Below are 25146 nucleotides of genomic sequence, written 5' to 3'. Positions count from 1 at the left end.
AGATGCTTCAATAAGAGATTTCTGGGACAATGAAAGGCATTCTAAGGTGCCTAGCTTGTAAATACGCTTCTTTTCATATTCATGGAAGGCAGATGACAGGCTCGCTTTAAAAAGTCTATTAAATCATATCTGGTATAAAGCAGACATACAGTCTAGAAGGAGTCATAAAAAATGTGCCCTGCCTTTTTAAGACAGTGAGATTCAGATTGATACCTCCAGCTAATGCCCTGGCGTGTGCAAGCTCAGCCATTAGGTTAGAGCAAGGGAGCTGAAAGCTCTCAAACTAAGCAGTGCTTATTTGAAAATAGGATGTGAAGGGAGTACAGGGAAAAAAACCAGTTCTTTAGCTGTTTACCCAAGTCATTACAATCTTGGGAAGAATTGGAAAGCCTGCAAGGAGTGTTTCTTGAGAGAATTCCTATCCTCAATGAGTGCAGCTGTGCGTTTTTTTTCCCCTGAGGCAGAAGAATGAAAAGCAGCAGGTGACAATAACCTGAATTGAGAGGCAGGGGCTGAGGGCAGCCAAGGAGGGGACCTGCCCCTACCTGGGGAGCTGAGGCTGAGGTCCTGGCCTGCTGTCCTCAGACAGGAATGAATGTGCTCTAAACATGGATTTAGTTCAGATTTAGCTGTACAATGTGTTGATTCTTTTGTTTCAGTTTGGGTTTCTTCCTTTCTTTTGGTACTACAGCACATGTTTGAATGTCAGGAAATTTTCTATGCGCAGGCTCGGGAGGAAGGCTGCCTTTACTGAATAAGATGTGGGGAGGAAAGAAGGAAAACTATTTACTACGGAGTTTAAAGGGGAAAATGCGTTGACCAGAATGAAAGAAATACAATTGCCTTGGAAAACATGGGAGCCAAACTATTACGTGAGCCTCCTTTTCTGTGCCCCTGGGATTTTAAAAAAAAAAAAAAAAAATACAAACCACACAGAGAAAAAAAAAACCAAAACCCCAACTAAACACCCTCCCTCCAATCCCTGACCCCAAACCCCACAACAGTTTTAGCCCTGTGTTTAGCAAGGGTTCAGGTCGCAGCTCTGGTATGGTACAACTATATAGCGCTGGATCATACTGCTGTGAAAAAAGTCAGTAGGAAAATGAGAAAGGTGAAACTGCAGAGACAGGCTGGACTGTCAAGATGGGACATGTTAGAAGCTCAAGGCTTCAAGAAGAAAATCCCCAATGTGTGGAAAGGTATAAAACACCGATGGGAACAAACGGGGAGGCTAGTTGGAGTGTGAAGTTGTACATATCCTGCTTGCGAAGGTTCTGATGAGCTGGGTAATGGTGCCTGAACAGACCCATGTAAAACCTAGCGGATTCGCAGAACGTACTCAAAAAGATTCTTTTATATCCAGTTGCTAGACAACTCGATACAGACATAAGATTTGCATTTCTTTTCACTCTTGGGTCCTTACATCCCCCCAAAATGTTATTTTTAATGAGCTTTGCGATTCAGCTAGGCATAGCATTGTTATTTTCAGCTTTGCATAATGAACAGTGGCTTTTCATTAAAAAGAAAACCCAATGAAAACAAAAAAATATCAGTTTTGTTTGTTTGGAATATAAAACCAGCCCGACTGAGTTTAGAGAAACATTTTGTTCCACTAACTATGTCTCTGACTTTCCTGGAGTTTATTTGTGTTTGGTTGTTGGTTATTGGTTTTTGGGTTTTTTTTAATTCTTCCCTTCTCTTGAATATAAAAAAAAAAAAAAAAAAAAAAAAAAAATCTGATTAAAGAAAACATTTCCATTCATTTGTTTTGCAACAAGTCATCTGAATGTGCAACAAATATGGTTAGTAGAGTCGATAATTTCTTGAGCAGTAAAACTACCCAGGCACAAAGCCCTAATTAGTGACCAACACAGCATCGAGAAACCTCTCCTGGTGTACGGTGGGTGAACAACTCCCGGATGTTGGCAGCGTCGCTGTTGTCACCTGGCACCTCTCCCTGGAAGCAGAAGACAAACCAAAGATGTTTATCCTGTGACATTCCTTGCAGTTGAGAATCATATCAAAGCAGCAGAAGGACAAGTTTATGTGCATTTACAGACATTCAGTAGATAGAATAACTTATAATACCTAAAACATAGAGATATATTTTCCTAGTAAATGAAATACAGGTTTGGATTACACCTTTGCGTAAGTAAATCACAACAAAGTGGGTTTTTTTTTCGACCTTCCAGACCTGCTTCTTCATAGTTTTCTTAACTTTCGAACTTTCTTTGGGTATGGAAAGAGTGGACTTGGGTGATGAAATACTACAACAGTCTTGTAACTTGGTGGAATTTTTGTCATTAGATCTTACCCCCAAAACATAAATAATGTTTCCTCAGGAAGGATAGGAGATCGGGGGTCATGTACCAGAAGGTTATCTGTCTCTTTTGGAATAATGACCAGTGTGGAGTCAGCTTCCAGTGGGCTCGCAAAGTCAGTTCCACCGTGGTCTTTCCTGGCAACAGTTTATCGCAGTTTCAAAGTAAAGTTCTTTTTCTCTACAAGAAAGAGAGGTCAATCTTTCTAACAGTCGCAAAACACACCTTCTTCCTTATCAGTGCTTCAGCGCTGACGTTCAGTGACAAAATGAAACTTGGATTTAAAAAAAAAAAAAAAAAAAAAAAGAATCCCCAATTGAAAGCAAGCCAGACAGCTTTTCTCCAACCTCTTGAAAATAAAAATAAAATCCTCATAAAGAAAAAGTTGTGGCAATGGTTCTATATGCAGAATGAATTCATCACTGTAACACAAAGTGAACGAGACCCTTAAAAGGGACAATACTGTATGAATAAACATAAGTATTTCTACTTGGCTTTAGTTCGTTAGTCTGTCACAGAGACGTGATTCACTGCTCGGTAACTTGTTAGCAATGTACAAGATGGACAGCAATTTGTGGCTATAAATGTCGGTAAAATGAGGTAGGTAAGCATGGGAGCATGTTGATTAGCAAAACTACAAGTGGGTCACTTACAGAAGCTTTGCAAAACAAGACTGTAGCCGTGCTCTGCCGTTCTGCTACACCCTGCTTGGTGTCACCTGGAGGAAAAATAGGAACACGTGAAGGGCCTCTAGCAGTAAGCAAAGGCACAGAAGTGAAATTACATTTATACTGGGAGTAGCTTGATGCAAAATTCAAACAGAGCAAGATCATTGTAATGGACAACAGAAAGGCCTTTTTACAGAAAATTGAAATTCCCTTTGGAAACACTGGTTTACACTGTCCTGTTCACACAATCTCTATTTTTCAGTATTTCTGTACTGTAACTCTGCTTGGGTGAGTCATGCTAGGTCAAGGCAACATCAGCAGCTGTGTTCTAGGAAACAAGGGATGGCGCTTAACATTCCTGAATAATCAGTAGTGTTCCTAGGGGATATTTTGTTTCCTTTGGAGCCTACTCCAAGACAATATCTAAAGCTGGCGTTAAGGCACTTGCCATTCTTCTTACAAAATATTAAATTGAGCCCATGTCTATGTTTTTCTGTGAACTATTTAGTGCATTGTTTTATTTTGATGTTATTGCCAGTTTCTTTATAGCAAATTATATTCTTTCTACTTGCAATTCTGGGTTAGGCTAACAAAATAGAACTCTAAATATTTTTTATTTATTTATTTATTTATTTATTAAGTCTAGAAATGATAAAAAGCAAGGTAAAAATGTCAGCACTCCTCTCTCCTGAATTCAGGAACTGTTTACAATGTACTCTGAGATGAATGTGAAGCTTCATAAACTGGTAGAATAAGCATCACTGGATAGCTGTTGAAAGTGGGAAGAGTATTAAATGGCAGAAACAGGAAGCTTGTGGTGTTTTATGGAGCAGAGTCCAATATTTTCAATCAGATCAACAAATAGCAAATCTTGAAATGTTATAGTTCATCTTGTACACAGAAAAAAAAAGAGACATAGAAGCTATTTTAATGAAACAGACTGATAGTCTGGCAGTAAACTGTACCTGATGAACTGGATGAAAGCCAAAAGAAAAAGAGCAAAATCTGAGAAGACATAAATCTAATGTCATCATTTTTGCAATAACTTCTTAAATTGTTTCTGTCATAGAATAGTTACACTTAAAAAGCTATCATATATCTTGAGCTTCAGTAATTAACTTTTCTTTTTTTTTATGATTCCAGGAAAAGATTATTTAAGAGGTTTTGTCTCTTAGAGACTCTAGCTGACAACATTCACATCTGAGGAACAGTGCGATATGTTGGTATTATAAAGCTGGCTTACGTTCCTGTGGAAATCCTTGTGCTTTAACGTGCTGCAGACCTTGCTGGGGGTTATGTCCCACAGGAGAAGCTGGTCGGTGCTGCGGTCAGTCAGCTGAGCTACCTGGTATTTACACTAGTTCATCCACGGCAGGTATATGATTTACTAACAGGTACTGTGTAATGACCTGAGGCCAAAGCATTCAACAGTTTTAATGCATACAGCACTGGCCAGGTTTAAGCTGAAATAATTGCAGCTGCATTTACTTTTTTTTTTTTTTTTTTTAACCAAAAGAGGTTTTCAATGCAAGATTTCCAGATACTGAAGTAGTATCCTGATCCTCATCTAGAAGTTAACTCAGAAAAGAAAGGCAGACAAGCACAGAGAAGTTAGGAGTTGCGACAGGAATTTTAATAGCAACTGAGCACTGCAGAACCCTGAACAGGACCCAGAAGAGTCGTTCTGAGACGGCAAAGGAGATACAGCTCTCTGGAAAGCCAGGCACCTTGAGCTAGTGCAAACCTTAATCACTGTCACAAAACTCTTCCTATGCCTTTTGCTTCATAAACTCTTCAAATAGACTTACTAATTAAATACCACAGGATTCTGCGGTTCTAACAGAATGACTAAAGGCTCTTGCCACTGCTCTTGCAAGGATGAGAGTAACCACAAGCCTATCAGAAGACAAAGTCTTGAGGAATATTTTCCCTCGGTTTGTGCATGATAATAGTGGAATTAATGGGAAACCTTTGAAAGACCACTGGACTTAGATTTAATTAAGAATCCCATGAACCACAGAGCAGAGAGCAGTGTAGTGAACAGTGTGAAATATAATTGTTGATGTAAAGGTTAATGAGTTAATTAGCCACATTTAAATGTTTAATTCAAATAAATGTTCATCCATTATCTGTAATGGGAGCCATTTTGTTTCCTCTATTTACACAGTCTAGGGTTTCTATCCCCAATATTCTCTATAGCTATGAAATTCAACATATGGCCAGGTAGCTTTAGTTAAAAACCAGGGGAAAAAATTATGGCCTTGATGCTAAATCTAACATTTTATTTCCAACTACACCTTAATGGACTTGAGTGAGGTTTAAGACACATCCCAGAGCAAGCCATAATAATTAATCTGCATGACTGGATTTAGCACAAATTGGACACATCTTGCAATTGTAATTCTCCTCCTTGCTTCTAGGCAGCAGTAAATTTGCACCAACAGATCAGCACCATAGCTATGTACTGGCTTAATTAGCCTGGATAATGAGCAAATATGTTACTTTTGACCAGAAAATAAGCAAGTGATTGGAAAAAAAAAAAATCAGACTTGAATAAGAACACAAATATATCAATGCAACTTTTGCGTTTGCAAAAACTTTCAGAAGATTTTTTTTATTTATACCCAGTGTGTAATGTGGGGGAGGGGGATTAAGGTAAATCTTACTTTTTACATAGGAGAACAATGTTCCATGATCATCAGTTCCTTTGTGGGAAGTGGCAGTTTGAGTTCCAACCCAGGCCTTAAAATGTGAATCCACCACTTTAACTGAAGAGCTTATTGATTACATTATTGATATTAGGAACTTGCTATTTACAAAGAATAGATAGATCTGACTAAAGTGTTGCCATTTCCTCATAACAAAATGGGAGAAACTTGTTATTACAGGGGCTGTAATACAAAGTTGTTATGCTTTGTTCAGAAATATTTTGTAATTTTTGTTTCTCAATTAAAAATCAAAATAATTGCTTTGTATTTAAATTTGCTTATTTACAGTAAAAGTTGAACATTTTGGGATATTGGGCACATTAAAATATATTTCTCCACATGTAATTTAGCCAGTAACGTAATACAATCTGCCCTTCGTAGGATTTTTATTAAAAAGGTTTATGTCGAGGATTTTTTTAGTTACTCTTTCAGTACAATATTTTGGATACTTTTTTTTTAGAGGGATACAGCTGCAATTTAACTGCTCATTTACATTTCCATGCTCTTTTGGGGGTGCCCATAACAGATCATTCCTCATGACAGTAAATCCGGTTTCTGGGTGCCTGCTGTTGAATTAAAACCACAACAATGGATCAGCACAAAGAAATACTCCACCGTGAAAATGTTTTGTTGGATCAAACATTTCCAAACGATCCTAAAAAAGGCATCCTGAAGTGGATTTGAAGTTGCAGAGTTCTGGCAGAGTTTGTGCCAGACTAGTTACTGCATGCAAGCCATTGTCCCCACTTCACTTGTCCTTTAGCAAGTCTGTAAGTTTGAGTTCTGCCCTTTTTGGTCTCATTCTTACCCTCCATGTGCGCAGATCTTAATTTTCTTGCAACCTTTATTTCCAGCCATGAACTCTTCCTTCCGTGCAGGCAGCACCTAAGGCAGTGGAGGAACCTAATCCACCCCTAATGACAGAAGCCACAAGCATCCATGGAATGTAATGGGGACAGCATCCCACCAGGCACCAGATGCATAAGCAGTGCATCACCCCAGTGCAACCACCTGTTGTAAAGCTCCCTCGTGTACCACCCTTAATTCATATGTGGGTGGTCCTAATTCCTGCACAATCATGGCATAACCAACCAGCACTGCCAAATGGAGGACTGGCTCCCAGTTCTAAAACATAAGCAAGTCCTACTACCCTGGGATACGTTATTATATAGATAATACCTGCTGTAGATCACACTAGCCACTTCATCCTAATTCTATTTTGCCATCATATTTTGCAGATCTTTTTACCGTTTTATCACCACCAGTACTTGTCTGATGTTATCTTTAATCGGTGCTTCTCTGTATGCACTCATTCCACCATCTTCCTATTACATAGCACCACTTTTTGCCTTATTTAAATGTGATTCAGGTTGCACTCTGAGCAACTAAAATTATGATGCTGTTCAGGAGAAACAAGCACTGGATATAGCTTCAAAATGGTACTCCTGCTTGCCTTGGCTCAAAAGGGGAATCAAGCCACACATCTGTTAGTGCTGCTTCAGCTTGAAAACAGGTCTTGATACAGACAACAGGCCTTTGAGTCCCTGTCTGTTACTTTTTCTTTTACTTTAAAGCAAGCCAGCTTGCTTTAGACACTGAAAAATAGTGACAGGCAATGTAACTTGAATCTTTCATAACACTGATGCATAAAAGTGTCATGATATTGCCAAGGATCAGCCTGCAGTTCAATCATTTGGACAATAAATGTGTATATTTTGAAGGGGTGCCTTCCAAGTGGAAAGGTCTTTTTCTCTTCCACCCTTTTGTCTTGCCCACTCTCCTACCAGCAACCCAAGCCCTCAGTGATTCAGTCTTGCTGGAGAGCCAGGGTTTATTTTGGGAAATATATCACTCTTTGCCATTTTTTCAGCAACAAATATTTTGATTAAAACAAAATGTAAAGCCTGGATCTTCCATCAGCCTGCTTCCCAAGTTGTAGTAGTCTGAATCCAGAACTCTGCTAGACCTTTATCTTCTGAAAATTTGGTTAGATTCAGTTAAGCCTAAACTAGATTAAAAATCATTAGAGGAGTCACATACTATCCTATCATTTTCATTTCCTTAGTAGATGGAAAACGACCAATGCTATACCCAGCTCTTCTGTTTTAAACAAATTCATATCAGTTAATTGATGCTACCAGATATCTGACATGAATTGTGAATGACATGCTTTGAATGAATAATGTTCATGCAAAGACTATTCAATCTAAACAAGACTGCTAATGTGTCATTCCCAAAGTATTAACACACTACCACTGAATAGGCATATATTACTCAACATATTGTTTTCAGAACACTGTTAATTGAGAGAAGTGTGTGTGTTAATGAAAACTCCCTTGAAATACATTTCCTTTTAAATTACAATGCATGTTTTATCTGAGTGGGTTACTAAGATATCTGAAAGTGGACTGGAAAGTGACTAAATATTAAGGATTAATTTCCCCAGTACTGTATGAAAAAGATTGTTTTCTTCTTAAAGATAGCTTGCCACCAGAAAGCTAAACTATATGCAGACTTCCAGTTCACAGGTTTTAGTTATGGGAGAAGGAGATGTTATACAGCACAAGGGTGGAAGAGTGAGAATGTCTTTGAACTAAGAAGAACACAATAAAAATTAACAATATTTGCGGTGGTTGGTTATATGAAACATGTGGAATCACACTGGTAAATTTTAACCTAATTTTCTAAGAAAATGGAATGTTTACATTTATTTGGTTCTCTCACTTCCCTAAAACTCTTAACCTTACTGGCCGTTTTCACTCAACTTTGGCAGAAAGACAAATACCTCAAAGTCATTTTAAATTAATAGAAAGCTTATATAAATATATATAAATGAAGAGAAGAAAAAATATGTTAATATTTCTCACTGACAGAAACACCTCTCTATTGTCTCAAACCACAAGACGCAGCATATAATCTGCACAATGCCAGGGGATTCTATAGATTTTGCTGGCTCTGTGGCTCAGGAACTACTTTCACTTACATTTGGGGCCCTGAATCTTTAGTAACCTGAAGGAAGCAGAACTGTGTGTATATCCAAAGTTAACGACATCATAAGCTTTTTTTCTAAAATGAGCTGTTAGACACTGTAGAGTCACTCTTGCAGAGCTCTGTGCAGCATCAGAAAAGTAAAAAATGGAGCTGTGGTTCTCAGTCTGGTGAGCATCGCTGCTAGGCCATGTCATTGTAGATGGGAGAATTGTTTTGGAAAGGGAAGGGCTCTGTTGTAGTTTTAAAAGTGAGTCCTGAGCTTCTGCCAGCATCATGTGGGGTGGCAGGAGCAACACTGCCAGTCCTGAACAAGCTTCCCATGACTGGGCAGTTGACTGAATCTTCTCCTATTTGTTCCTACCCAGATACCTGAGAGCTGAGGAATGCTAACAATAATTGCATGAAGTAATGACTTGTTTGCAAAACATCACAAGTCAAGTTTTGCCAGAAATACTTTCATGCCACCCACCATCTATTCCTGCCAATATTTTTTGCTCCCTGTGACATTTAAATTTGCAATTTGATTAATGATTTAATTTCAGTGCTTGGAGTATGTTTTATATTATTAGTTCCAGGAGAGAAAGGCAGGTAATTAGACAAATACAGTGAAGTAGCTCAAAAGACTTTTAAAAGTTGTTACTGTAGTAAAAAAGCAACATGAATAAATATGGCAGAACGAGGGGCCTCTAAAAATATCCCTTTCAAATTGGAGGTTTCTTTTTTTTCTGCATTTTCCCTGCTTATTGGAACAAGGCAGCCAGGTCTTTGCTAAATACACAAAGGAGCATAAGGAGTATGTTAAATGTTAATCTGGTTTAAATTATGAAGCAGGTCTCAAAAGTGAAACTTTTTGTTCACCTGCAGGTTACTGGTCATAAAGCACAGCAAAATCAGTACAAAAAACTTGCTTTAATTGCAACTCACAAACATTATTCTTTGTGCCAAGTTGATAATTGAGATAGTTATATTCCATGATGTGCAACAGCAGCTGTGGGCTATAACACTGACAAGTCATCTTTGCATTGCTCATTATTTTTCAGTAATTGACTAATTTTATCCTTCACACCTGTTGTATAAAACCTGGTGGCATCACAATAATCTAAAAAAAGTTGATATTTATCTCCTCTATCAATCCTATGTCTCTCTCCTTAAGGACTTTCTGAAAATATTTCAAAAAGCTGTATTTTAACCTTTTGTCAAGATACAAGTTTGCATAAGCCAACGGTTACCCTTATAGGATTTATGCATAATAAAACTTGCACATGGACTTGAATTAGTTGGGAAATCTGTGTCTGACATGATTTTTTTGTATGAATTGTCAATTAATTGGCATAATTTGAAATGCAGAGAAGCATTTGGAAGTGATATATATTGTTCATGATGTTGCCTTGATACATAGCTTGCATTCATGTACCCATCAAAGACAACTCTACAGCCTTGACAAGAAAGTATTCAGAGCAGATGGAAATATAGATTTATCTGTCTTGCTTTGAACTAGGAATATGAGATGAAAACCTTAGTCTCTAATCTTGTGAGAAGTAACTTTTCTAGATAGTCTTTCAAAAGCAATAGCTATTCCAAAACTGGAACATAATATTAGTGCTTTTGCTGTACCTGCCCTTGTTTTGGAGTGTTTATGCTAAAGCAGATTTCAGCTTTCTTCTGGATGTGCTTCTCTCTGTATTGGTAAAAACTGCAGCAGCATCTAGATTTTTATCTGAACTGACTGAAACTATGTGGGATGAATGTGGACCTTGGGGTTTCTTGGAGAAACAGTATTGACATCTTCTAAGATCTGATATTTCTAACAAAATAACAGAATAATGGAGGCTGGAAGGTACCTCTGAAGATCATCTAGTCCAATTGTTCTGCTCAGACAGGGTCAGCTGGAGCAAGTTGCCCAGGACTGTGTCCAGCTTGGGATGCCCAAGGATGGAGACTCCATAATCCCTCTGGCCAGCCTGTTCCACCATCTGTTCACTCTCACAGTATAGAATTTTTATCTTTAAGGAATTTCCCAGGTTTCAGTCTGTGTTTTATGCATCAGTTAAATCCTACTGCAAGTCAAAGTGGTTGGCTGCAACAGCAAATAAGTCCTGAAATATTCAGAAGACAGTCATAACTGAAGAGGACTGTAAAGTTTGGAATTACTTTATAGACTATCTAGCTTACATAAAATTGATTAGAGAATATAATTTCAGAAAGTCTGGAATATGTTTCATAGTGTAGTCCCAGTTCACTATGAAATTTTAGCTACATTCAGTCCTACCACATATACAAGAACATATATGAAGGACAGTACTGAAAAAAAAAAATAAATCAAATCCATTCCAGAAGTTGTTTCTGATGGTTATATCAGAGTGTTTAATAAGAGATTAAAATGGCCATATGGAAGTCAAGTCTTTGTTATTATGCCACATTATTGTAATTATATGTCAGCACAGTAATAAGCAAACAAAGCAACTTTTTGTTAATGTGGCAGTCATGTTTATTATTACTCATACAATAAAAAAAACCCACAACTACTGCTCATCAATATTCAGCCTCCCTGGGGGAAAGAAAAATGGTGGAGAAGGGTCTCTAGATTGCCTATATGTTGATGGAAGAGAAAAGATGGAGCTTTACAAAAACTTGACACAAGGAGAGTAGCTCCCCTAATACAATATCCCATTAGTTCCCCTACAGCTGTTTCACATGGCAGCGAACCTGTGGTTAGATAATCCTTAAGGGATAAGTCTCTGCCTGGGGGCTCTTTCACATGAGGGAATTGCACACCCTTCCTTCAAACTCAGAATGCCTTATTTCCTTCAAATTATCTTTCGCATCCTCCCTTAATTGAAAATTCCTAACCCCTCAGGGCTCCCCATAGTATGTTCTTTCTCTTCCCTACTCACTGCTTTCCACAGCTTCTTCATACCCTTATAAGTGAAGCCGTTTAGCATCCTGTAGCTTAACGTAAAGGAAAATAGACATGTCCAAACTATATTTATTTCTTTTTTTCTTTTTCCCTCATCTGTATACAGGGAACGGTTCCTGTTTTCTGACTTCCAAAAGGCAAGAAAGTTCAAATTAGCTAAACGGGCTTGTATTTTCACTGGTACTTGGTAAATTAACAAAATTCAGATAAATATCTCTAACAGTCTATAATTATATTTTTTTCTTCACACCAGTCCCTTTGAAAGGACACGTGCAACTCAGCTAAAAAGATCAGCCAACACATTTCAGTCCTTCTGAAGACAACATGCCCATGGAAAGCCCTTCCCAAACCTTCTAATTTGCTTAACAACTTCTGTCTTTAAGTGACAGCTTCACAACCTCTGACTTCAAACTCAGGTTCCATAGTTAGGGAAAGGAAGGACTGACATACGTGCACGGTGAATGTAAAAATATTTTACATATTTTTAATATTTCTGCAGTTTGAATGTTTTAGTGTGGATCCTTTGTCATCTTAATGTCACTATCTGTTCTCACTACAGTTCGCAAAAATAGTTGTTCACAATTTTTTTTTAGGGTTTTCAATATGGTTATATCCACTCAACATTATTGTGGACAAGGTAGAGGGCAGTGGTTCCAAAGTGTGGCTACAGCTCTTTCATTTGCCTTGTAGCTTTACATGTAGCTATGAGCCAAGTAGTCGTAGTGGCATCTAGACCTTTCAGTGGAGATAGTGCTGCTCTACTACATCTCATACTGAAAAATGTTATAAAATGTCATAAAAAAGGCGCTCCCTAGTGTTGCCTTCTAACATAGCATTAAATAGCTACACATTGTCATCCCGCCTGTGTGTGACAGGGATAATAATGAGCTTAAAGAGCTACATTTCTAATAGTTTCACACATATCTAAGAGCAAATTGCTGACTCTTTCTTGAAGTAACAATACAGTTTCTCTGCTAATAAACTTTGGAAAATTCTTGCCTGCAACTCATCAGAATCATCTTTGGATCAATATTATCTAAGGAGCTCAGGGCAGCAGCACCAAACCCGCAAAAGCCATTCCCTTGGTTATTATATGTAGTTGGAGAGGCTGGAAAAAGGGACTGAAAGGGATCTCAGCAAATTCAACAGGGACAAAGGCAAAGTCCCACAGCTAGAATGAACCAGCCTCCTGCGAGGGCTGAGTCTGCCTGGCCGGGGGGAAATGCACATGGTCTGGCACTAGGTTCCAGGTAGATGCTGGAAAATCTTGAACTAAAAAGGAGAACTACAAGTTTGTATGAGTTTTCCAAATATCCATGCAAATGTCTCTCAGGCTTTCATACTTTCTTTGTGATGTTTCACTTCTATCTCTTAGACACTTCGCTCCATGACGCTGTCTGAAGAAGGCTGTACTTTCTGATGAAATGCTGATCTACTGAGAACAGACATTGCCTCTGGTAAGAGACAGAGTCCGTTGGCAGGAATGCACCAGCACAGACAGCATCACCTACTGTGTGTTCTTCAGGTCACTGAAACAAGTGACAGCCTTCTCATAGCACGTGTCAGGGGAGGTCAGTGCTAAGGAGGAAGTAATGGTATTCAACTCCACAGGCATAGGGCAAGGGGTAATAGTTTTAAACTAAGAACTGGTTTCAATTAACTATTAGGAAGAAATTCTTTACTGTGAGGGTGGGGAGAGACAGGAATAAGTTGCTCAGAGCAGCTGTGGATGCCCCATGCCTGGGTGTGTTCAAGGCCAGGCTGGATGGGGCTTTGTGCAACTTGGTTTAGCAGAAGGTGTCCCTGCCCATGGCAGCAGGGTTGGAAATAGATGATCTTTAAGATCCCTTCCAACCCAAATTGCTCTATGGGAATCTAGGATCCATGCGTTTTCTCACCTTCTTGTCCAGAGTTGCAAAGACATATGAAGAGCTGGTGAATGACCTCTGGATGTCACACTGATTAATTGGTGAAGTTTGCTTTCACCACTGGATACCAAATGCCTTGTCAGATTAATTATCGTTCCCTTGGAAGGCTATTTCTTTTCCAGTGTCTCCTCCTAGAGTCACTACAATAAGCCTCATGCAGCATGGGGCATTTCCAAGCAACGGTTTTGGGGATCATGGAAGCCACTTCTAAACATCCTCTTTTTTTGTACAGGATGAAAAAAAGTTACTTCTTAGCAGCGCTAAAGTACTGTTTGAAAACCATTCTAGGATTCTATGGAAAGGCATTTTTTCCAAATTACATGACAGAAGTTAGAAACTGCCGTTGTTAGAATGAGTTAGTAGACAGTAGCAGTAACAGTTTAATAAGCATGTTTACTTCTGAAAACATGATTATATCCAGGAATTACCTGAATCTCACAGAATGCCTGAAATCTTACCTTCTGCAGAACTGAAAAAGAAGGAGCCAAATCCCCTATTCCAGGTTTTATACAAGGCTACTTCCACATAAACCTGGATCCAGACGATAGTTTAATCATGAATTCTGGAAACAATTTCAGGCTCTCAGACTGTCTTTCTGAGACAGCTTAGCGGTCACCAGAATTAGATTTAAATGACCAGAAACAATGACCTAAAAAGGAAAATTATCCTGCTGTGAGCTAAGTGTGCTTCTAGCTTCTTCTGTGTTCTTTTCAAGGGCTTCTTACCACTGAAGCTCAATGTCTTTTTCCATTTGTAGGCTGCAGTGAAATTAGAGTCTCCCATGACCCAGCCATATCTTATATTACAGCCCTCTTTCAATGTAATTCTGTATTTTTTGCTTGCTTTCTTTTCTTTCTTTTCTCTGTGCCAGCTTTTTTTTATTTTCTCTGGTTGATTTACTTTACTGTGATGCTGCCTTTACCTTATCGAAAACAGTGTTGTTATGGTCTTTGCAAGAAAAATCTTTTTATTTTATCCATAGCTCTTTTGAAAGCTGAAGAAAAGAATTTAGCAGCCGAGTGGATGAAGTTTGTACATCAGTATTCAAGATTATAGACAGCTGAACTACTCCAAACGAGGTCAGTAGTTACATAGAAATACAGATATACTAGATTTTGGATTTTTCAGTTGTTAAATTGTGGTTTGCTGCAAACCAGGATAAGTTTGTACAAAAGAGCACACAGAGAAAAAGTTCAGTCACTATATGGCATGAACACAAATACTATAAAAATAAATAGATCTGAGAATGGTTATTAGACTTTGTTCTATCATTTCAGTGAGATGTGCTTAACAGGTCATATGTATTTCCCATATTTTCAGAATTCAGGATTCTTGTACCTCTGCCCGAGACACACAGGAGGACCCATAGTGATGGGCAGGATGCGGGGCAGGGGAACAGTTTGGCTGTCCTTTGCCCTTGGAGGTCAGCAGAGGATGGCAACCTGCCCCAGTGCAACAGCCACTGCCGGGAGCTGGGAGAAGCAGTCCCGCCCCACCTCATCATAAAACCCAGCACCACTCTGTAAATCTCCAGAAAGGACATGAGAACCCGTGTAACTTTGAGAGCAGAATGGTTTGGTGTGAAAACTGGGCTGTGAGCAATGGAAGAATGGATGGATTGGCTTAGTGGATTGGTCTGTTTTCCAACTGTGAAACTTGAATTTTTTTCATTGAAAAAACAGCATGGTTCAAGGAAAGGGACAGAAACAGGCAATCTGCATAATTTTCAAATTCAAGACAAAATTACTTTTTTATCTGTGAAAAGACAGTTGGCAAAGATGTATTAACTTTATATGCATGCTTCATCCAAACAATATAAGCAGACTTTCAGAAAAAAAGTAATTGGAAATCCTTTGAATATTGTGTGCAGGTTTGTGGCATATTTTTGATAAAAAACATTTCAAATTTATCAGAATGTGCTTAGTAAAATTATATTTCCTATGTCAGAAAATATATTCTGATGCAAGAATTATAAAGACATGAAACACTGAGGTTTTACCCAGTTTAAGCGTGATCAAGAAAAGCTTAGTTAAATACAACAGGCGACTAGAGCCAGGCTGCTCACTCACTCAGGGCCAAGAAAGCCTTCTAGTGAGGTCTGGTCTAGCAGTGCTGGAGCTCTAATTAATCACTACTACTGTGCATAGCAATCATTTGTTCCAGCCTTTCTGAAAGGTACAGGTCCTCAAAATTTCATCTTTGAGCCAGACATATCCATTAAAAATAACAACTACCATTATCGTAGTAAAACTTTTGAAGTGACTGCGTCCAGTCTGTTAAGTAGATTGAAGTCAGTCTGTTAAGGAGTTAATTAGTGGCACAGAAATAAGTTTGAGACAACTGAGCTCTCCCACCCATCTGCACAACTGTCCTGCAGGAGCAAAGCCTTTGCTTCTGTTTGGGATGGAGCTCTCTGTGGACAAAAGACACATTCTTGTGCATTGTCACAGCATCACAGGGTAGTGTCTTTTAATAGTCCTTCCCCTCCTTCCCCCCCCCCCCCCACGAACCACCTCCAACAGGTAGCTTTAGAAATTAATGTTCTTCTGATGGTGGGTTTTTTGGGTTGTTTGTTGTGTTTTTGGTGGTTGGTTTTTTTTTTGGTTTTTTTTTTCAGGCAGGCAGATTAGTCCCAATTCTGCTTGAGGTGAATTCATGATGGGAATTTAAGAAATGGTTTTCATATCTACTGAAAGCTGTTTTGCATCATCTTAACGATATTAGCAACATGGATGAAATGGGGCATAAGCAGAGCAATTTGCAGAAATCACAAGGAAGAAATGAAAGAATAGCAGTTGTTTATCCTGAAGACAAGAAGAACTAAAAGGTTTTTGCAAAGAGGAAGACACTATTTTCCAAGCCTGCAATGCTTAGGACAAAATGTAATGGATATAAACTGTCTTGAAATACTTCAATCAGGTATCAGGCAGCCTTTGAGGCATTTGGAGCTTCAATATGATTACATCATCAGATGCTTCCCAAAGTCTTTTGCTTCTCTCTAGTCAGAGTTTTTACCATTTTAGAACCTTCCGTCAGACAGATGACAACCAACATCCATGCTTTCATTAAAGAAGTCTCATAATACTTAAGGCTCCCCAATCACATCTTCAAGCAATGTAAACCACTCCTGCCCCTTTTCTGATACTAGTAAAGGTATTTCCACATAGGTAATTTTTACTGTGTAGATACTTTTGTCTACTGGCTGTTACAACGTACCATAGTTTGCAGCAGATATATTATCTTTTATTTTCTTCAGGGAAACCTCCGATGATCCTAATTTTTAATGTCAGAAAATTTGAGTGGTGCATGATTAACAAATTCTGAGCTTGGCTCCTTTGCACAGCGCAAACTTTGTGTAGCTTCACTGTCCAGAACTAACGCTGGAGCTGCCTGTGTGGCTGTGTTATTTTTCTATTCCGAAAAGTTGAACACAGAGCCGTAGAGAGGAAAATTTAAATGAAAAAGTTCCTAATGCAGTCTAGCTATGACATGATTACAACTAGGTTAAATGTATTAGTTCTCCACATATTACACTAGAGGTCATACAACATCTAATTTATTTCCTTGACTTTCACATTTCACACTCCCCTGAATGTAATTTCTTTCAATTTTCTCTGCTGTCGGTAATTGGTGTGCCACACATCTCTCTTCTCCAACAGACTCAGTCTGATTATACTGGCACTGCATTCTGTGTATCTATTAAGAACCAGGGATCAAACTTTCCCCCAGGCCTGGTTTCCATTTCTCTCTCTCATACTCATTCATTTGTTAAGGGCATGAAGTCTTCATATATTTCACATTTAGAAAGGTTAGTGCTTTCTTAAGAAGGAAAAAAGCAAACGAGAAAACTTGCCAATGGGTGAGTCTGTCTTTCAGACCTCACATTTTGTCTTGGCTTTCACCTTCCCATGTGATGTGTGGCAGTGTTTTCAGAAATGTCTCATTTAATGCAGACAGAGATTTCATCTCATCTTGCAAAGTCTTTAAATGATAGCGACAACAAAATGTAAAGTTTGGATCATTTTGTAAACTGTTACAGGGAAAATGAAATATTGAAGAAGACAAGTTCAATGTTTTTTTCAGATCTCAAAGTTCTTGCCACTTTTATTATATTCAGGAAGAGGTACTCAAGGTCTGCTTCTGTTTGTAGCACCAGTTTTATGATCATGGAAGTCTACTGCGTTCCAGCAAGTAGGTATTTCTTACATCTAGTTTTAAAATATAGTAGACAATCTGAATTGTAATTTCTTGAAAAAATTCTGTGCAGACCCTCATGGTAGACACCCTATCAATGTTCCCCAGCTCTAATACAGACTTGCAATCTACTGTACATCAGCTTGGGGAGGATTTCACAGTGCTGAGATATTTCCCAAACAAGTGCTCAATTCACAATTAACTGTAGAATTTTGTTAGCTCAAATACACTTTGATTTCCAAATCCTTTATTGAAAGTTTTGCTGCTAATTTTTTTCCCCACAGAAATAATTTTTCTGCAGTATTACATTCCTGTAAATAATGAAAATATGTGGTTTGATTTTTGAGTTTGATCCCTATAAACCTTCCATTTTCAATAAAACCTGTGTTGGTTTGTTTGTTTGTTTTTTGTTGGGTTAATTTTCTTTTCTTTTCTTTTCTTTTTTTTCTTTCTATAAAGGCTTATTTAATTACTTTTCTGAATCATAATTCGTGCATCATTCTATGATCTACCCAAAATTTCTTTTTTTAAGAATTAAATATACCCCAATTGCTTGTGGCTGTGTATTATCATTAAATACTTTATTACAGAATCTGTTAGGTCACAGATATTGCTGGAATGACATAACTGACAAATAATTAGATGTAAGTGTAGAAATGCTTGCTATTTGCTCACAGTTACCATTTTTGTGTGCAGAAGGCAGTTAAAAATAAAAAAAGGTGAGAGCAAACCGTGTTTGAAAGGCAGCTCTTATATTTGTCCTTCCAAATACTCAAGGTCTCTGCCATAATGGTGCATGGACACTTGCCTCCAAATTAAAACCAGTGTTTCTACAGAGAAAGCCCCTGAGATGTCTGATGCTTCCACCCAGATGGAACTGGTAAGGAAGGAGACTGCAGTACAGATAGATGGTGGGTTGCAATGAATGCCCAGAGCCTTCTCCTGGAGAAAAGGTAAGTACCTGAAAAAGATGTGCACAGGTTGATGATCCGTTGTATCAGGTGGCTGAGTTGATGCAAACAGTTTAAAGACTGCAAATTATTAGAGGGACTGAGATTAAGATAGATAAGTGGTTTCAGAACCATGCTCCTGTGGTGGACACCACAGAGAATGAGGCACCTTGGACCCTGGTGACCCACAAAAGCAGGACTCTGCTTCAGTCCCCACCCTCCAACATTACAACGAAAATCAGTTAAAGCTTTAACAGCTGTAGACACCCACGAGCAAGGTCTTCAAGGAGAAACTGTACCAGCAGCTCACAGTGGATACCACAAAAAGAAATAAGTGCTCACAGTGGGTGACTCCTTGATAAGGAGCTCTGAGGCAGCTGTCTGCTCGCCTGACAGGGGGTCACGAGAGGTATGCTGCCTTCCAGGAGCTAAGGTCCAAGATATTGCAGAGAGGATGCCACAACTTGTCAAGAGCACAGACTACTAGTCATTGATATTCTTTCATGTGGACATGAATGACACCGCAAGCCAGAACCTGGACAAAACCAAGGAAGACCACAAAGTCCTGGGTGTGCAAGTAAGCAAAAAGTGTTGGTGGCCAAGTTACCATTTTACCAGATAGAGGAAAGGGTGCAGCCAGAAATAAGCATATAATGCAAATAAGCCTCTGACTTTGTGACTGGTGCCGTCATGAGGTTTTTGGGTTTTATGACAACAGGACATTCTTCACTGATTGTGGCTTGTTAGGGAGGGAGAGGATCCACCTTTTTAGAAAAGGCAAGGGAATCTTTGGCAGCAGGCTAGGCAACTTGGTGAAACAGGCTTTAAACTGAAGAACTTGAGGGGCAGGGTCCAAAGCGGCAACGTTCATGCCATTGCAACCAACTGGGGAATAAGCCAGGCCAGGCAGAGCAGTGAGACATGTTCCTTAGCTGCCTCCCAAGATGAGAGCCAGAAGACCAACCACCTCAAGTGTATGTACACCAATGCATGCAGCCTGGGAAACGAACAGGAGGAACTGGAGCTCCATGCCCAGTCAGAAAGCTATATCATAGGAATAACTGAAACATGGTGGGACAACTCATGTGACTGGAGGATTGCGATGGATGGGTATAGGCTGTTTTGTAAAGACAGGTAGGGAAGAAGAGGAAGAGGAGTCATGCTCTATGTTAAGGGGAACCTTGGATGTATAAAAGTCAGCTACAGTGATTGTGGAAGCCCTATCAAATGCCTCTGGGTCAAGACCAGAGAGTTGTTTCCAAGGGGGTTCTTACAGTAGGTATCTGCTGCTGACCTCCAAACCAAGACAACAAGGCCAACAAGACAATACCTGGGTCACTTAAGGGAGCTTCGGGTCACCGGAACCTGGTTCTTATGGGTGACTTCAGCCACACAGACGTTTGCTGGAAGAAGAGCGCAGCAGCTGGCACGTCATCCATCAGGTTCCTGGGAGGCGCAGAGGACTGCTCCCTCACAGGGCTGTTGGCTGTGCCAGCCAGGAATGAGGCACTGCTGGAACCGCTGCTCGCAAACCAGGAGAACCCGCTTTGTAGTGCCCCGTTAGTGACAGCCTTGGCTGCAGCGGTGACGGGGTCGTGGAGTCTGGGCTCCTGCCGCGCATGCTGAAGGTTGCTACTAAGACAAAGGGGTTAGAGTTTAGAAGAGCAAACTTCAGCTTGCTCAGAGCTCGGCTGGGAGGGATTCTATGGGAAGCTTCCATGGAGGATAAAGGAGACAGTGAGTGCTGGGAGTTTTCCAGGAATGCTCTCGCGGAAGCCCCAAACCAGTTCATCCCCTTTAAAGGTAAGGGAAGGAGGCAGAGCAAGAGACCCCCCTGGCTCAGTTGCAAGCTTCTGAGTCTGTTCAAAGCCAAAAGAGCTATCTCTGGCTCTCGTCTGCAGGAAGAAATCTGGGTCTCGTCTGGGATGTTGCCCATCTGTATTAGAGCAGTCGTCTTGCCACCACTTGCTCTTCCACATGGTGAAATAACCTGCCAAATACCAAACATTGTTTCATATGTTTTTTTCTTCAATTCCTCTTCTGTGCACTACTAACTTTTTGTCTGCTGTGAGGTAGCAGATTTTCAGTATATATTGTAGTAATTGCATTTGAACAACACATACCTCTAAAACCTAGTAAATCACTTAGACTTTCTATCTTTAGGGTAGCTAATTGTTTCATTTTCAGAATGCTACAGTTCATTGAAGTGCTGGTGTCAGACACTGCAGCAGTTACTGAAGGCAAGTATCTCCCATTGTCTATCAGGGAGAACAAATCATAATTTAAATTAACCTTACTGTGTAATAAAATTTTGTTACATGTCGTTATGTTATATTTTATAATATCTATAAATCAATCCTAGCAAGCCATTTGCTTAAATGACGGGTTTCTAGCTTTACTCTGTTAAACAAAGAATCTTCCCTATGATTAATTTTTTCAAATAACAGTGAAGTACAAAGTGGAAAACATGTAATTTTCTAAACTGACAGCATTTTGGGCCCTCAAAACAATTCATTATGTTTAAAAACCAATAGAGGTGACTCTTCAACAAAATATATCACGTAATTTAATTATAACAAGGAAGTTGGGTTTGCCTGACAGCCTTCTGGATGGAAATGTGCCCAAGTGCCCACAAAGCCAGCTGTCATACTTTTCCCCTTCTCCTGGACCAGATTGAGTAATATGTAGTCTTTTCTATAATGAGTGTCATTCTGTATTTCCAGAACCTCAGAGCAATTTGTTTGCAGTTTACCAAGAACATTTCCAGGTTTTCCAGTTCAAAAATGTATCTACAAGCTATTTTGATGTTGTAAAGTGCTATGTTTCATCAGAAGGTGTTGCTTTAAAAGGTTTTCAATTGATTGTTTTAAATGTTTCAAAATTAATCAGGCATATTGCTTCTCTGTCATTTTGCTTTTCCAGGAATTGTGCTATGCATATATTTTATTGTCAAAGTAAAGCTTTCAATAAGATTGTTTTTTATGTTTCCAAGTCAATATTTTTCCAAGATGTTATGGAGTAAAACAAACAAACAAAAAAACACCCAAAAGACAAGCCAAAAGCAAAAGAAGAGAAAATGTAAAGGAGAGCTACATGTAGGGAAAGCTACTACTTTTTGCAATTGTTTGGTTCTTTCGTGCTCGGATACTTCCCACCTTTTTCATGAGCAAAAAAAACCCCGTGAATTGGACCTGATTCACCATCACTTTTCTCTAGTTTTATGTTGAGTAAGTGTTACTTTTAATGTCATTACGAAGGCATAAAACTAAAATAAGGTAGTAGTGATTCAATTCCAACACACATACCAGGTAGTAAAAATGTCTGTAGGGAAAGAGCTTTAAATATATTTAGATAAATAGATGCTTCAACCAAGCAACACACACAGGTTTATGAGTATCCCTGATCCATGGCAGACTTCTCATCACCGTCACTGGGCGTTGTGAACGTGTGAATTGAGGGTAGGCTACAACTTGCAGAGATCATAACATCTTAAGCATTTTGGGTTTGCTTCTTTATCTTTCTCTACATTGCTGGAGAAATCAGATTTGCAAAACAAGAATGCATAAATAGCTTAGTCCTCAGGTCACCCAGTAACTCCTAACAGCCAAATTCATTCCTGGTGCAGCTCCATCTGTTCCCAATGAAATTACATGTGGTGAATTTTGCCCAAAGTGTTTAAAAGCTTGAAGAGCCATTAATTTTTGTAAATTTTGGAGGCACTACCAAGATGAGAAAGAGAGGGGTTACTGATACAATTTGGGAGGCAATGAATAAGAAAAGGATTTAATTAAGGGTAATGAGGAAGCATTAAAGCAAAGGAAATTTGCCAGTAGGTTGATTTAAAAACATATACATATTCTCAGTGCTCTGATCAATTTAACAGTTCAGTAGTCATCAGAATAATGTTGGAGTCCCACTGTTTGAAGCAATTAAATGCATGTGTTTCAAGTAGCAAAAACATATAAACCAGAAATAGAAAACGACACAGGTCTGTTTTATCACCAGGTGCCTCTAGTTTGAAAATTTTCCCGACGTGATGACAATGCCTAGCAAAACATGATGATGTTGCCAATTAGTTGGATTATTAATTTGTTATCCCTGATGCTCATTTCCTTGGTTTCAAGTTTGGTTACAAGTCATCTAACAAAATACAGTTAAGCACAGAATGTAATTTCGAGTTCCTTAAATGTAAATCCTTTTTTTCTGTTCATTGTTGTTCTTCTCTTCAAGCAAACTGCAATTAAATATATTACTGAAATAGTGAAGAAAATAATAAAATTTTCAAAAGAGTTATTATAAAAATGGGAAGAACAGTCATCGATATAAAAATATGCAGGCTTCTATACTGTATCATTGGATCAAAAATAGCATAAAAATGATATACTTAAATTTATAGCTGCTTATTTACATCCCATTCCTTGAGTATTTAATACCATTGATTTCCCCATTTGGAAAAATCATTAAAGGACAATCCAGACACACATGCTCTTGAGAGAAATTATTGAGTGGGGTGTTAAAAAGTGAGCAGATTAAAAAGACTGCTTGCAAGATACAGGCATACAGAGTTAACGAAGTGTGTTCCCTATAATCCATCAGTTGTCACATTGCAGCTATCTGGTGATAAAATCAATATAAATGTTGTCAGATACACAACATCGCTTCACTGGGAACTCTAACCTCAATATGTCATCATACAGGTATTTAAGCATTGGGCCAAACTGTATACAAAGCTTAATGTGGCTCAGAGCTTGTAAACTCTGACAAAGGATTTATTTATTTTGCAATTTTGTTTGCTTTCAGCACACCTCTGTTTAATTCATTCATCTTAGCAGTTATCATGCTGAGATGGATCAAGGTGCTTTTGTAACCAAGACTTTCCCAACACACTTTTGTCAAGTGAAATCATTGTGTTAATCAATTTAGTTAATTTTAATACTGGTAGAAAAAAAATCAGGTGTTTTAAAAGCTGCTTTTCCCTGATTATTTTTCGCTGCAAAAAAGGTGATTCTGGAGCAGCCCACTGAGTTTCTTTTTGCATTCTCTCCTTTTTAAAAGTGTGATTTTTGTGCAAACTAGTGACCCAGACACTATTCATGTAAAAAACAAATCCAAAAAGTATACACAGTCTGAATATGAATTTAAACCGAAATCAGAACTGGAACACAGCGTCTTTAGATAGGGAAAAAACAATTCTTACCTGAATATGTGCTCTTTGCTGATTCGAGAAGGGCATTGCTTGCAAAGCACATTATAAATAGTTAAAGATGTCAGCAGGGCAAAAAATAAGAAGAGCCCAAATGAACTGTTTAGGTCTTATTGCAAAGACTACTGTCTATATTGTGACTTTCTGAGCAGGACCATTTAAGATGAGAAGAGACAGATACGAGCAAAAAAGACCTTATCTCAGATCTCTTTACCTTTAAGGCTTATAGTCATGAGTCATACCAAGAAAAAGTGACATAAGATATTACACTGCTGTTGTGGTTTAACCCCAGCCAGTAGCTAAGTACCATGCAGCCATTCACTCACCCCCCTGTCTGCCACAGCAGGATGGGCAGGAGAATCAGCAAAAGGTAAAACTCGTGGACTGAGATAAGAATTAATGCTTACAATAAAATATAATATAATGTTAATAACACTTGTTATGAAAAGGAGAGAGAGAGTGAGTACAATAAAATCCAAAAGGGAAAAAACCCCAAGTGATGCACAGCACAACTGCTTACCAGCCGCTAACCTATACCCAGCCAGCTCCTGAGCGGTGATCGCCAGACTCTGGCCATCTCCACCCAGTTTTTATACTCAGCATGACATCCCATGGTATGGAACACCCTCTGGCTAGCTCGGGTCAGCTCTCCTGGCTGTGCCCCCTCCCAGCCCCCTCGCTGGCAGGGCCAGAGGAACTGAAAAGTCCTTGACTCGGTATAAACACGACCCGGCAACAACCAAACACACCGGTGTGCTATCAGCAGGGCTCTCACACCGAATCCCAGCACTGCACCGGCCAGCTGCTAGGCAGAAAATTAACCCTGTCCCAGCTGAAACCAGGACAACTGCATATGATTGCTCTTAATGTTAACCCGAGCCTAACTGAGGACTAGCACAGAATACATAAAATTTCTCTGTTGCTCTCTTTCCAAAAGAAAGGTTAGGCTTTTCTTACTTCTCTGCTCTTATCCTGTTTCTCATAAAACCTTTGAAACCACCTGATCTAACCTTTCGCAGCACTTCCTCGGCTGCCTTCTGTCATTTCCTGCTAGCACGGACTTTGTCCATAGACTCTTCTACATCAGTGGTTTACACTTCATAGCATGTTCAATAATATACCTTTATCATATAAATCAAAGGGCACTCGAAACAAAATGAAATACAGATTCAAAGCAAAATATTTTAGCCCCAAATAAAATAAATACTATTAACAAAAATTCCTTCAAAGTTGCAGATCCTTCTATAGCATGAAATTTTTTTGCTC

The 25146-nt window shown here is 38.9% G+C and overlaps 1 long non-coding RNA gene across 1 annotated transcript; it reads right to left on the bottom strand.

The window, feature by feature from the left end:
• Window positions 1-912: 912 nt before the first annotated feature.
• Window positions 913-24045, bottom strand: LOC129737195 (uncharacterized). Its single transcript, XR_008734767.1, has 4 exons — window positions 23875-24045; window positions 2975-3039; window positions 2315-2501; window positions 913-1957 (listed from the first exon to the last, which is right to left on the bottom strand). It is a non-coding gene; the product is annotated as an uncharacterized LOC129737195 (long non-coding RNA).
• Between the last annotated feature and the right edge of the window lie 1101 nt (window positions 24046-25146).

This window comes from Falco cherrug, chromosome 12 (genome assembly GCF_023634085.1).
Source record: "Falco cherrug isolate bFalChe1 chromosome 12, bFalChe1.pri, whole genome shotgun sequence".
Lineage (NCBI taxonomy): Eukaryota > Metazoa > Chordata > Aves > Falconiformes > Falconidae > Falco > Falco cherrug.
Note: the sequence above shows the minus strand (reverse complement) of the source record. Positions and strands in the feature narration are given on the sequence as shown.